The sequence below is a fragment of the Polypterus senegalus genome, chromosome 18 (assembly GCF_016835505.1).
Source record: "Polypterus senegalus isolate Bchr_013 chromosome 18, ASM1683550v1, whole genome shotgun sequence".
NCBI lineage: Eukaryota > Metazoa > Chordata > Cladistia > Polypteriformes > Polypteridae > Polypterus > Polypterus senegalus.
The window spans coordinates 67969884-67983389 of record NC_053171.1 but is presented as its reverse complement, the minus strand read 5'-3'; the positions used below and the strand labels follow the sequence as shown (position 1 = coordinate 67983389).

Below are 13506 nucleotides of genomic sequence, written 5' to 3'. Positions count from 1 at the left end.
TTTAAACCATTTTGTACTTGCGGATGATCTGTGTCACCAGTCATTTATTGCCTTTGTATACTGTACATATGTTGGGTGTCTAGCGACCTATGACATCATGTTTACAGGTCTCACGGGATCATATGATACAGTGTGAAAGCCCAGGCATGCCTCATTTATTTAATTTATAACAACTAGGGACTCCGCCCCCTGCTCACTTTGCTCACCCACCCCCAGGTTTGGTTTCCCGGATATATAATTTAAAAAGATTGTTATTTTCATGGAAATTGTTACATATGCATTATTTTCACATTTACTTAAAAACTTTTATAAAAACAGTATTTGGAATTAACTTTTCTTCAAGATCACATTGAATTTTGATTTTGTGTTTGGACTTACATTGTGACAACGCAACTTATAACTGCCTGTGAGTGAATTTCGTTTCTTTCACTCTAATAAATAGAACGACTGTCTCAAATGTTTGTCCATGCTGTTTCTTCTTCACTTTGTCGTTGATATGTCATCTTGAATATATAAAATTATTATCCTGATAAAATTTATAAGAGCTGAGAGAGCAGGAAGCATGTCTGACAAAAGCATTCACACGACTGAGGTTAGATGACCATGGTCTTGTTGGAAAATAGTTGTAAGTAGGGCGTGACTTGAAAGAATCTCATATTAAAAGTCTCTGTGTCAAGGGACTTTATACCGCAACAACGTTTTTGGAATCTTTTAATTCTCGCTGGCAACACGAATTAGACGATCTACAAGTCTCTGACTTAAAGGTTTAATCTGAACAATATATTTGATCTCTTTTCACTGTTCTGTTATTTCACTGAGTAATAATTTCCGTTTGTTTGCGCTAATTCGATCTTTCCTATCCTTTTTTGAGACTTTTGCACGTACTTTCGTACTTTCATTATCTCTAACTTGCTGTGCATGTGTACCGCGCCAACATTTTTGAATTTTTTATGATGTTCTACTTTGTCATCTACTCTTTGTCCTTTATTTCCGCCCCCGGGCATGGTTAAATCTGTTTCTCGCAGGACGTATAACGCTGCTTGTGTTGTAAAGGAGGGGCTGAACACACGCTAAGGAGATGCGGTCGGATCATCTGCTGTCTTTCTGCTGCTGCTTCCGAGCTGCTTTTTCTTCTTTTCATGCTGTGCGGTCAACCATTTAAAAGCCTGTACAGCAGCTGTCCTTTTGCCACTTCGCTCTCTGCCGCTCACGTTGTGAAGGGGAGGGGGTTGATCGCACACTAAGGAGATCCGTTTGGATCATCTGCTGGCTTGCTGCTGCTGGCGAGCTGCGTGTTCTGCTTGTTGCGCTGCACGTCAATCATTTAAAAGCCTGTACAGCAGCTGTCCTTTTGTCTTGCGGGACGTCAAAGTGTCTTCCGAGAAGATCTTGTCTCATATCCCTCCCAAGATTTTTTTATAATAGAGAGATGTACTACCAAAAATATGCCAAAACAATTTAAAATTATTTCATTGTGATCATATATTTGCCTAACATGTATAATAAGGTTACTAATGATCCTGAATGTGGTAAAGTGACAGTATTTTATTTATGCATGTGCTGTGTTTGTAAATAGAGCTTGAATAAAATATACTTTTTCAGGATTTAAGGTATCTCTATATGTGCCCCTACCTTGTTGCTTATTATGTATTTATGAGTTTAGAGGGGTAAGGGATAATAAAAGAAATGGTGCAATGCTTATCAGCACAGCAAGCTACTGAAAGAGTCCCTGTCATTGATAGCTGCTTACTAGTCAGAGAGAGACACAGTGCAAAAGGACACTTCAGATGACATCAGTTTATGATGTTTGTGGGCAGAAATTGTAGAGGAGCAGAGCTCAGACGAGGAGGATGAGAATAAAGGTGAAGATGGCAAGCAGCAGCAGCTGCACTGAGTGAAACACCTGAAACCGCTTGTTACTATAGCATAAGTGGACAAAAAAACAAACACAGAAGGTGTAATTACAGCTGCATTTCTATCATGATGCTCATTATTTAGGAATGTATGAGTTTGGAGAGATCAGAGTTAGGAAAATAAGTGCTGTTGATGCTTATCAGCATAGAAAGCTTGAAGGTAAAGATGGATGTTGTGGTTTTACACTTAAACCAACAGTAAACTAGTATATTAATAAAGACAGACACAAATGCAGCAATTATCAAATTTCTGTCATTTTATGTGTGTTACAAGTTCCAGCAGTAACGTGCGCATTAACACCAAAGTGCAGTCACATCACACATTCAATGCAATTATTCGTAACGTTAAATAGACCTTATATTTAGTCTTAAATTCCTACATATACATAACAATGAACAAGAGGTGGCAACATCCAACTTTGGCTACTAAATCTCTGTGAAGTATACGCTGGCCTTGGACAGCAGGCGCTCAGAATAGAAAGCTAAGTTGGCCAAATGGTGAAAAAACTTGGTAAAAAAGGTCACCAAAGAACCCAGTCACAAAAAAACTGGTAAATTTTAAAAGATTAAGACAAGAGATATGATGAGGAAAAATCAAAGGAGCGGAGCCTTTTTAGTTTAAGCAAAAGGAGATTAAGAGGAGACCTGATGAAGTGTCTTTAAAATGAGTTCATCGAGAACATGGAGACCCACTTGGAAACATGTTAAGAGTAAATTTCACACAAACATTAGAAAGTTATTCTTCACACAAAGAACCACAGAGACTGGAATATGTCACCATGTAGTGTGTTGGATAGTAGGACTTTGGGGACACTGATGTCTGGAAGAGTGTGACTAGGCTGATTCACGGTCTAAGGGGTATTAGGAGAGACTAAAGAGGGGTGAAGCTTCTCTGTTTAGGCAAATGGAGATTAAGAGGCAACATGACCAAAGTGTTTAAAAATGTGATGGGGATATACTTGGAATCTGCTTGTGGGAACATTTCATATAAACATCTCGAATAATTTCTTCACACAGAAAATCACAGATGTGGTGAATAGGAGACCAGCAAGTAAAGCAAATGGTAGGGACCTTCAAATGAAAAGAGTAATCCCAATATGATTGATCAGCTACAGACGGTAGGGCTGGATGATCTTGTCAGAATGTTTGTCTTTCTTTTTTTTTTTTTAGCTAACTCAATCAACGTTTTCTTTGAAACTCTTCAAAGGGAAGGCACTTTCTCTCCTAAACTTAGTATTGCCAAATCCAAGCCAGGCTGCCACAGATCTAAAAACCAAAGGAAGCTGAAGCAGCTAACAAGCATCTCACTACTGGTCCACTGATGATGATCAGAATGGGTTCTTATCAACCTCCCTTAATCTCCACAACAAGTTCTTCTGTGTGACTGACTTTCAGCATTTAAGGCGTTGGCATCACTTTGAATATCACATTTCATCAGGGAGGGTTGCTATTCAGGCACATCATTAGAATGTTTTTGGTAAAGGATTATAGGGTCATTATCTTTACATGTCCAGAGTACAGTGAAATTCTTACTTACATGTGCTAATCAAAAGGCAACATTCTCTGGAGGCATAATCAGTGACTATTATGTAACAATGTCTGTCTTCCTTACCTTAGAAAATCTCAGCAAATTATTAAGAGGCTTACCTTCTGACTTATTGGTGCAAAGAAATCAAACTCAGCCTTAGACTATCTGGCAATAGACTCCTGGAAGCCGAATGTAGACCACATTGACGTCTACATCAGAGGGGATGCTGTTAAAAGAGTGAGCAGCGCTTAATTTCTTGGAGTGACTAAACTGAAATGTGTACAACATGCTTTGGCTTTTGTCAAAAAGGCTCACCAAAGCCTCTACTTCTTCAGATGTCTGAGGACAACTCACATTACTCCATCTATTCATACAAAATTGTACAAGTTACGAAATGGAGTCTATCCTCACTGGCAGCATGACATCTTGGTACTGAACCTGCCTTGCTCAAGATTGTAGTAAAGTTAGCTCAGAATACCACTAGCACACATTGCCTTACAAGGGCTAGCAGTATTTTTAAAGACCTCCTGCACCGTCACTCTTCTCTCTCCTCCATTCAGACTCTTTAGCACTTTAACCACCAGATTCAAGGACAGTTTTTATCCACAGGTTAGAAGGTTACTTGATAGCCACTAATACTGATAAATACAAGAGAGTTTCTTATATACCATATATTGTATTTATGTTGCATTCAGTGTATGATGTTTTATGTACTCTTTTTAGTTCCTGAAACATCTGAGGAAATTTTTGGATTTCTCCATCTGCTCTTACTAACTACAGTGAGAGTACACCATGGAATCCATCTACTTTGGCTGCATTACATCCTAATACGGCACCTGCTTGGCTCAAAAGCGTAAAACACTGCACAGGGTGATGAAGGTGGCACATAACATGACGGCACCAGGCAACCTTCTCATCAGGACGTACACAACACTTGCTACCTTAGGGGCAAGACAGGATTATCAAAGAGCTCAGCTATTCCTCACTCAAATAGATTTAGAGACAGTTTCTATCCACAAATCCACTCAACAGCCTTTTAAAATTAATACAAATAGTAACATTAAAAACATTTTGTTGATTTCTTTGCCTAAATTTCTCCAGTCCTGTTAGCCTTGACATGCCTTTTTTGAAAAGGTGAGGGTTTCAGCATGACTCAAATCCCATACCCGCCATCCAGCTGAGAACTAACACAGACCTGCTCATGTAAGTTCATCTTGGCCACTTGTATTCGCCGAGGCCGTCTTAATGAAACAGGAAGGGGTGCTCATGCTACTTTCTGGGGGCTCATGAATTTTACTTGTTGAACTAAATCCATCCTTCAGATGTCTGTGAACATGAATAAAAGCAGCAGCTTTGCACTCAGTGTGGGTCCGGGGTATAGAAAGAACACTTGGGCAATGAGAGAGATGTAAAGTCATCAACAACCAGTTCAGTGACGGCCAGTCAGATGCTGCTTTGGTATTCTAGCAAGGAGCTAAAAACCTGCAGGCGGAAGTCTTATCTGGTATGAAGAAAACCCTTAAACATAATTATTATTTTTAATTAAAAAAATAGTATGGCTATTTGATGAGGACAACTTACAAAATATTCATCACCATATCTGCAAGATACTACCAATGTTTTGCTGTCCAGCACACAGAATCCCCAAATTAGGTAAGCGAATCGAATACGGAGTTGGACACCCAGTTGGACACTTGGGACCTATGGGAAGGAGGACTCTACAGCTAGTAAAGAGTAAATCTACACAAAAAGAGCAGTTTTAAACCAGAAAGCATACATTTATTTTTCTTAACACTGACAAAAATGTTTATAGTATTAGATATCTAAGAGGTTACCTTGTTTCAGAGACACCGCAAGGTCCTTTTCAATTAAAAGAAACAGTAGGGTGAAGTTTTCAATTAAAATGATTGCATGAACTCTACACTAGAAAGAGATGGCAGATTTTAAATCAAATTTTCTGCCTATTTGAAATGTTTTATAAAAGGTCAATTAATTCAATTTGAAAATAGAAAAGCTTTAACTAAGGCCACATACTGTGGAAGATAATTACAAGATAATATCAAAAAAAGGACGATTCCATTTGAGGATTAACTCTTTAAGACGCACCCCAGTCTGATGAGAAAATGTTTTAATTAATCTTTTGATACTGAAACAACCTGAAATTCCAGCTAAAAATCCACACAATCAACACAAATGGGGAGGACAAACCTGAATGAACTGGCTTACGACCCAAGACAGACGAGGGCCTACACAAACGGGCCCACCCATACAGTCCCGACCCAAAAGCCAGCGATGGTCACTCTCTGTTCCCAGTGCTAAGAATGAGCATTTAGTGGGCAATGTGCTTTGAAAATTGAACTGAGTATCAGAAAGGGGAAAAAGTCAACCCAGAGAAGGATCAAAGGAGTACATTTGTCACATTTTCAGTAGTTCCTCTGTATTCTTACTTTTTTTCTTAACTAGTTCATTATGCTCATTAGTGTTAATGGGTGAAATCTGCCAAAGTGTTTTTCACAACAAGTATGCTGTGTTTGCTCAAACCTTTTTATTTTCTTGGAAACTGGCTGTGTGGCCAGCTTAGACAAACACTTTTTTTCCCAGTGCCCCATGATACCTTGCAAGGCCAAAATGACATCACAGAGCTGCAGCAGCAATGCACATGTGTGCCCTAATGAATGTAGGCAATCTGATTTGCGCATTGGTGATATCATGACCTGATCTGATCCATGAGGGTTATGTAAGTGTCTCGTTTTGAGGCATTGAAGTCCCCATCACGTGGGAGTAATGGGAGAAATTATCATCACATTGAAGTAAAGAGGCCTATGTGCCCCAGGAAAGTTTAGATTGCATCACAGCGTGTACTTTTCATGACCAATGTGCAAATCTTTCACAGTGCCTGTGTTAAAAAATATATATATATTTTGTATGTGGTTATCCTTCCACCTTTGTTAAGGTTACATGGAATACTGCATTTTGGAATTTTTCGGACCAGAAACAAACGTCAGCTTTCCAATTAATATACACTCGCTACTGCTGCGGTGGGTTGGCACCCTGCCCAGGATTGGTTCCTGCCTTGTGCCCTGTGTTGGCTGGGATTGGCTCCAGCAGACCCCCGTGACCCTGTATTCGGATTCAGCGGGTTAGAAAATGGATGGATGGATACACTCGCTACTGCAACAGTGGAAAAACTTTATGAAAAGAAAGTGGATTCTTTGAGGTAACCTGAACTTTTCTTGTTGACCATAGTTCCTTTGCTTCAATGTGAGCATAATTTCAGGTGGACCACTACCCACACCCTCCCCATTACTTCAATGCAATCAGGATTTCACTGATGAGGTCCCCCATTAATTCAAAATGAGACAGTTACCTAACCCTCAAGGACACTTAAAAGACAACTGCACCATTATAATCCACTTAAAAGAAATGAAGTTTCTCCTTCCCTATTGACTTCAATGCATATTGAGAAATTTAGCAAAATCCCCAAATACTTCCATGAGTTTGCTAAATTCAGACCAAAGAGAATTCCATGGAGTTTATTCATCACTAATGCTCACGTGCACAGAGCGCACTGAAAGTCTTATATGCATGGGATTAATCAACCCGTCACCACATTGGTAATCTTACCTCAAAACGTCTCCCTGCCTTGCCTCAATTCTGATCCAACCAAGAAGCAGGAAAACAGGGATGCTTAAGTACCCAAGGATCAACATGGCTGTCACGCATTTCCACAACACTGAGCTCAAACTCTGGCCCAGTCCTGGACTGTGTGGAGCTTGAAAGTTTTCCCCATGTCAGTGAAGGGTTTTTCCTCAGCTATTCATTCCTCATCGTAAAGCTGTTTAAGTCAATTATCCCAAAAAAAAAAAAAAAAACTAACAATGAGATTGAGCTTTTGCGGCCACATTAGAAAACTCTCTAGTCTGTTGAACTGCTTTTCAGTTGCTCCTCATAGAACACCATTTTAATGTTACAAACTACAGAGTCTTCTCAGGCTCAAAGAATGCCAAAGGAGTCCAAGTTACGATATCTCATCCACCTGGTCCCTAAAAGAAATCAAGACACACTGGACACCGACCATTAATTGGAGAACCTGGTCAGAAATCCTTATCGATCTCTACCACCACAGACTATGTGTGCAGACTTCTCTCTCTGTTGCACATTCACATTTACACACACGTACACACATGGGCAGACACACTGATAGATTGACAGACAGAAGGGATTTTATTGGTCCACAGGGGGTAATTTGGCCTTTTACACAAGTTAAATAAATAGATAAATTATAGCAAACAACAAAATCCTCTCGTATACATAACCGAATGACTAAAAAGAAAGAAACCCGTCTGACTTGGCAGTCCCAGTCCCAGAGAGGTGCTATATAGGCGTATTGCTGTTGGTATGAAGGAGCCCCAGTAAGTGTTACTTGACACAACTCTAATGACTAAATCATTAGCTAGAAGTCCTCAGGGTTGGTGTGTTAGAGAGAGGATGAGCAGCTTTGTTCATAATGGCATTCAGTTTTGTTTTAATTAGTATCTCCTCTGCTACCTTCAGGGGGTCCAGAGCGCGTCCCAAAACTAAGCCTGCCTCTCTCAAAGTGATTTTTATACACAAGTCAATTTTAGTTAGAATGAACTTCACAGGACAGAAAAAAATAATCTGTATTAACAGGGATGTCTTTATAAAATAATTTGCACAAGGCGTGGTCTTTCGTTACATACAGTTGACAAAGCTGATTGCGAACTTGGAGGCAGCGTCTATTTTCGTCTTGCTAGCATCAATGGCTGCAAGAAGTTAAAATTTTATCAGTAAAGTAAACTGCCATAGTTAAATAAACAGTACTCCTTGGCGTCCATAGCCCACTGTCAGTATTATTAGACACTGAGATCCACTGGGAGAGGGTCCCCTTGGTGCCCAAAACACCTCATATACTAAGAGGTTTTTAGTATTATTGCACCTAAATTACTTACGCAAAAATAACAGTAGTTACTCGTTTATTGGAACAAAGGAGCTGCAAATGGCTAAAGAGTAGCAAGTATAACACTTCAGTTTTTTAAAAGAAAGTACACTGTATTTATATGATTAAAAACCTTTGTTTGCACCAATATTAACTAAATAAAACAAAAAATGTGGTGATCTAAGGATTTCACTCCATAAACAGTACGCTACCAAGAGAGTTTATGCTGCCCAACCCTGGAATCAGGTCTGTTTTTTTACTGCAATCTGTTAATTCATATTATTTCAAGTTTAGTTGGCACATTTCATAGCATTGACAACTTTGACGGTTTGACACCAAGTATCCCCCTGTTCGGAATCATTCAATCTCTTGCACCTTCACAATCTCTCAAAATAAGGACTGCATTTATACATATATATAAAAAAACGATGATATGGGAATGAGTGATTCCAGTCATGGAGCAAGGGGGCAGAGGAGGAATGATGTTTGTTGGGGGTGGTTTTGCTGCTGACTCTGCCTGTGATTTATATAGAATTGAAGGCACATTTAGGCAGCATGGCTACCACAGCACCCACTTGACATTATTTTGTAGAATCTAGGTGGATATAACTGGAAGGCTTGTTGTACAGAACAGACAGTTCTTTTCAAAAATGTTTAATGTTCTAACATGTTGCATGTTGATTAGCACATGTAAATAAAAGCTTTGCCATACTCTGTACACATGACAATAATGACCCTAGAAACCAATTCTGCAGCTATACACCTTTTCTTTTTAATTTATTTTTTAATAAAAGCAAATAACAATCCATACAATCAAATTAAACTTAACAAACCAAAATTCAACCCCCCACCTAAAAGAAAGAAAGAGAAGCGAGTGAGCCAACAAAGCATATCTTTGAAGCAGCAAGGAAGGAAAAGTATCCTCTTCCCTGATATAGAAACTTACTTTAAAATGTTATTTATTAGATCCCCTAGATTAAAAAAGCTTTGTACAGATCCTCTGAAAGAGAACTGAATTTTTTTTTATCAATTTCAAATAGTATATAACGGACTTTAAAGTGGTGGGTTGGGGTTCTTCCAATTGAAGTCTACATGCTTGTATTGAGGTTAAGGCTAGTACAATTTGTTTGCCTTTCTCCACTTTAAGCCCATCGTACAAACTGTTTATACAAGGGGCCTCATGCGTAACGCTGTGCGCAGAATTCACACTAAAATATGCCGTAAGGATAAAAGTGGAAATATGCGTATGCACAAAAAAAATCCAGATGCATACAGTTAGGTCCATAAATATTTGGACAGAGACAACTTTTTTCTAATTTTGGTTCTGTACATTACCACAATGAATTTTAATAAATTATGTGAATTTCCCCTTGGGATTAATAAAGTATCTATCTATCTATCTATCTATCTATCTATCTATCTATCTATCTATCTAAATGAAGCAACTCAGATGCAGTTGAAGTGCAGACTTTCAGCTTTAATTCAGTGGGTTGAACAAAAAGATTGCATAAAAATGCGAGGCATCTAAAGCATTTTTTAACACAATTCCTTCATTTCAGGGGCTCAAAAGTAATTGGACAAAATAAATAACTGGAAATAAAATGTTCATTTCTAACACTTGGTTGAAAATCCTTTGCTGGCAATGACAGCCTGAAGTTTTGAATTCATGGACATCACCAGATGCTGGGTTTCCTCCTTTTTAATGCTCTTCCAGGCCTTTACTGCAGCGGCTTTCAGTTGATGTTTGTTTGTGGGCCTTTCTGTCCGAAGTTTAGTCTTCAACAAGTTAAATGCATGCTCAATTGGGTTACGATCAGGTGACTGACTTGGCCATTCAAAAATTTTCAACTTCTTTGCTTTAATAAATTCCTGGGTTGCTTTGGCTATATGTTATGGGTCATTGTCCATCTGTATCATGAAATGCCACCCAATCAATTTAACTCCATTTAGCTGGATTTGAGCAGACAGTATGTCTCTAAACACCTCAGAATTCATTCGGCTGCTTCTGTCCTGTGTCACATCATCAATAAACTCTAGTGTCCCAGTGCCACTGGCAGACATGCACGCCCAAGGCATCACACTGCCTGCCTCCACCGTGTTTTACAGATGATGTGGTATGCTTTGGATAATGAGCTGTTCCACGCCTTCTCCATACTTTTTTCTTGCCATCATTCTGGTAGAAGTTGATCTTGGTTTCATCTGTCCAAAGAATGTTTTTCCAGAACTGTGCTGGCTTTTTTAGATGTTCTTTAGCAAAGTCCAATCTAGCCTTTCTATTCTCGAGGCTTATGAGTGGCTTGAACCTTGCAGTGCACCCTCTGTATTTCCTTTCATGCAGTCTTCTCTTTATGGTAGACTTGGATATCAATACGCCTGCCCTATGGAGAGTGTTGTTCACTTGGTTGGCTGTTGTGAAGGGGTTTCTCTTCACCATGAAAATGATTCTGTGATCATCCACCACTGTTGTCTTCCATAGACGTCCAGGTCTTTTTGCGTTGCTGAGTTCACCAGTGCTTGCTTTCTTTCTCAGGATGTACCAAACTGTAGATTTTGCCACTCGTAATATTGTAGCAATTTTTCGGATGGGTTTTTTCTGTTTTCGCAGCTTAAAGATGGCTTCTTTCACCTACATGGAGAGCTCCTTTGATCGCATGTTGTCTGTTCACAGCAAAACTTTCCACATGCAAGCACCACACCTCAAATCAACTCCAGGCCTTTTATCTGCTTAATTGATAATGACATAACGACGGACTTGACCACACCTGCCCATGAGATAGCCTTTGAGTCAATTGTCCAATTACTTTTGAGCCCCTGAAATGAAGGGATTGTGTTAAAAAAATGCTTTAGTTGCCTCACATTTTTATGCAATCTTTTTGTTCAACCCACTGAATTTAAGATGAAAGTCTGCACTTCAACTGCAAATTCATTGTGGTAATGTACAGAACCAAAATTAGAAAAAAGTTGTCTCTGTCCAAATATTTATGGACCTAACTGTATTTTGGGTGTATATCAAATTAATATCATTTTGGATGAAAATCTTTAAATGTCTATCATACAGACTTGGTGTCACAATCACTCATAATCCATTAACAGCTGTGTTTGGTGTTCTCAAAGGTGGGCTTATAGTGGAGAAGGACAAACAAATTGTAATTGCCTTTACTGAGTTGTTTCATTTAAAATTAATTGTTTTAATGTACAGAACCAAAATTAGAAAAAAGTTGTCTCTGTCCAAATATTTATGGACCTAACTGTAAACTGTGCATTCTCCAACTTCCACGTTCTTCCGCTCCAATAAATCCCAGTCAGTGTGAAAAGTAACGCACGTGCACTCGCCTGCTGTTCCACCCCATCTCCTCCCAGAATTACGTAGTTTATTTTGCCATTAAAGTAGAACATCATAAACTTCATCTTTAAATCGTTTAATTTACTAGTTTCTCAAATCCCATTGTAACTAAAGTAGCACGTTAAATGCTTTGTTTTGTATTTGATCTTCTATGTGCTCTGTGTGTGTGAATCATTACGGGCTTTCTCTTCTTCCGACCGGAAACAGAATCCATTACATTCATGATATTACTGCTCTCTGAATACTGAGATGTATACTTGATATCATTTTCATGATGATAGGAATTAAAGCATGTTATTAAACATGGGAACATGGTGGCACAGTGATAGTGATGAGCTGGTGCCCAGTCCAGAGATTGTTCCTGCCTGACACAAGAAGCTTGCTGTGCCGTGCGCGACCTTCAATGAAATACACCGCGTTCCAAATTATTATGCAAATTGTATTTAAGTGTCATAAAGATTAAATATTTTGTTTTTCAATTAAACTCATGGATGGTATTGTGTCTGAGGGATCTTTTGATCATTGAAATCAATCTCGGACACCTGGTGATAATTAGTTTGCCAGGTGAGCCCAATTAAAGGAAAAACTACTAAAGAAGGATGTTCCACATTATTAAGCAGACCACCATTTTCAAGCAATATGGGAAAGAAAAAGGATCTCTCTACTGCCGAAAAGCGTGAAATAGTTGAATGCCTTGGACAAGGTATGTAAACCTTAGATATTTCACGAAAACTTAAGCGCGATCATCGTATTGCTAAAAGAATTGTGGCTGATGCAGAGCACACACGGGTTCGTGCAAATAAAGGCAAAATGAGGAAGGTTTCTGCCAGACAAATACATCGAAATAAGACAGCAGCTGCTAAAATGCCATTACAAAGCAGCAAATAGGTATTTGAAGCTGCTGGTGCCTCTGGAGTCCCGCAAACATCAAGGAGCAGGATCCTCCAGAGGATTGCAGTTATTCATAAACCTTCTATTCGGCCACCCCAAACCAATGCTCACAAGCAGAAATGGTTGTAGTGGGCCCAGAACTATATGAATACTAATTTTCAAACAGTCTTGTTTACAGATGAGTGCCGTGCAACCCTGGATGGTCTAGATGGATGGAGTGGTGGATGGTTGGTGGACGGACCATGTCCCAATAAGACTGCGACATCAGCAAGGAGGTGGCGGAGTCATGTTTTGGGCCAGAATCATGGGGTGAGAACTGGTCAGCCCGTTTAGGGTCCCTGAAGGTATGAAAATTACCTCTGAAAAATATGTGGAGTTTCTGACTGACCACTTTCTTCCATAGTACAAAAAGAACCACCATGCTTTCCGTAACAAAATCAAGGAATACCTCTGCATCATTGGCTGCTATCGGCATAAAAAGAGAGAAACACGTGGTGTGGCCCCAATCCTCCCCTGACCTCAATCCTATTGAGAACCTTTGGAGCATCCTCAAGCAAAAGATCAATGAGTGTGGGAGGCAGTTTACATCCAAACAGCAGCTCTGGGAGGCTATTCTGACATCCTTCAAAGAAATTGAAGCAGAAACTAGTGCTGGGCGGTATACCAGTTCGTACCAAAAAACGTTTTTTTATTTTTGTTATGATATGGATTTGTCTTATACCGGAACACCGGTTTAAATAGCCTAAACAACGTTCTGAACGTGGCGCAGCGGGAAACTGCTGCACCGCAAAACAGGAATGCCGCAGAGTACATGCATTAGTGGAGGTATTGAGCACTGAAAATGAAGAGAGAACATTCCTAAACGGAAGCTGTA

The 13506-nt window shown here is 39.4% G+C and overlaps 1 protein-coding gene across 2 annotated transcripts in view; it reads right to left on the bottom strand.

Annotated features, from left to right (window-relative positions):
• aven (apoptosis, caspase activation inhibitor) overlaps window positions 1-13506 on the bottom strand; it is a 296150-nt gene that overhangs the window by 24919 nt on the left and 257725 nt on the right. The gene's annotated exons all lie outside the window — the stretch shown is intronic.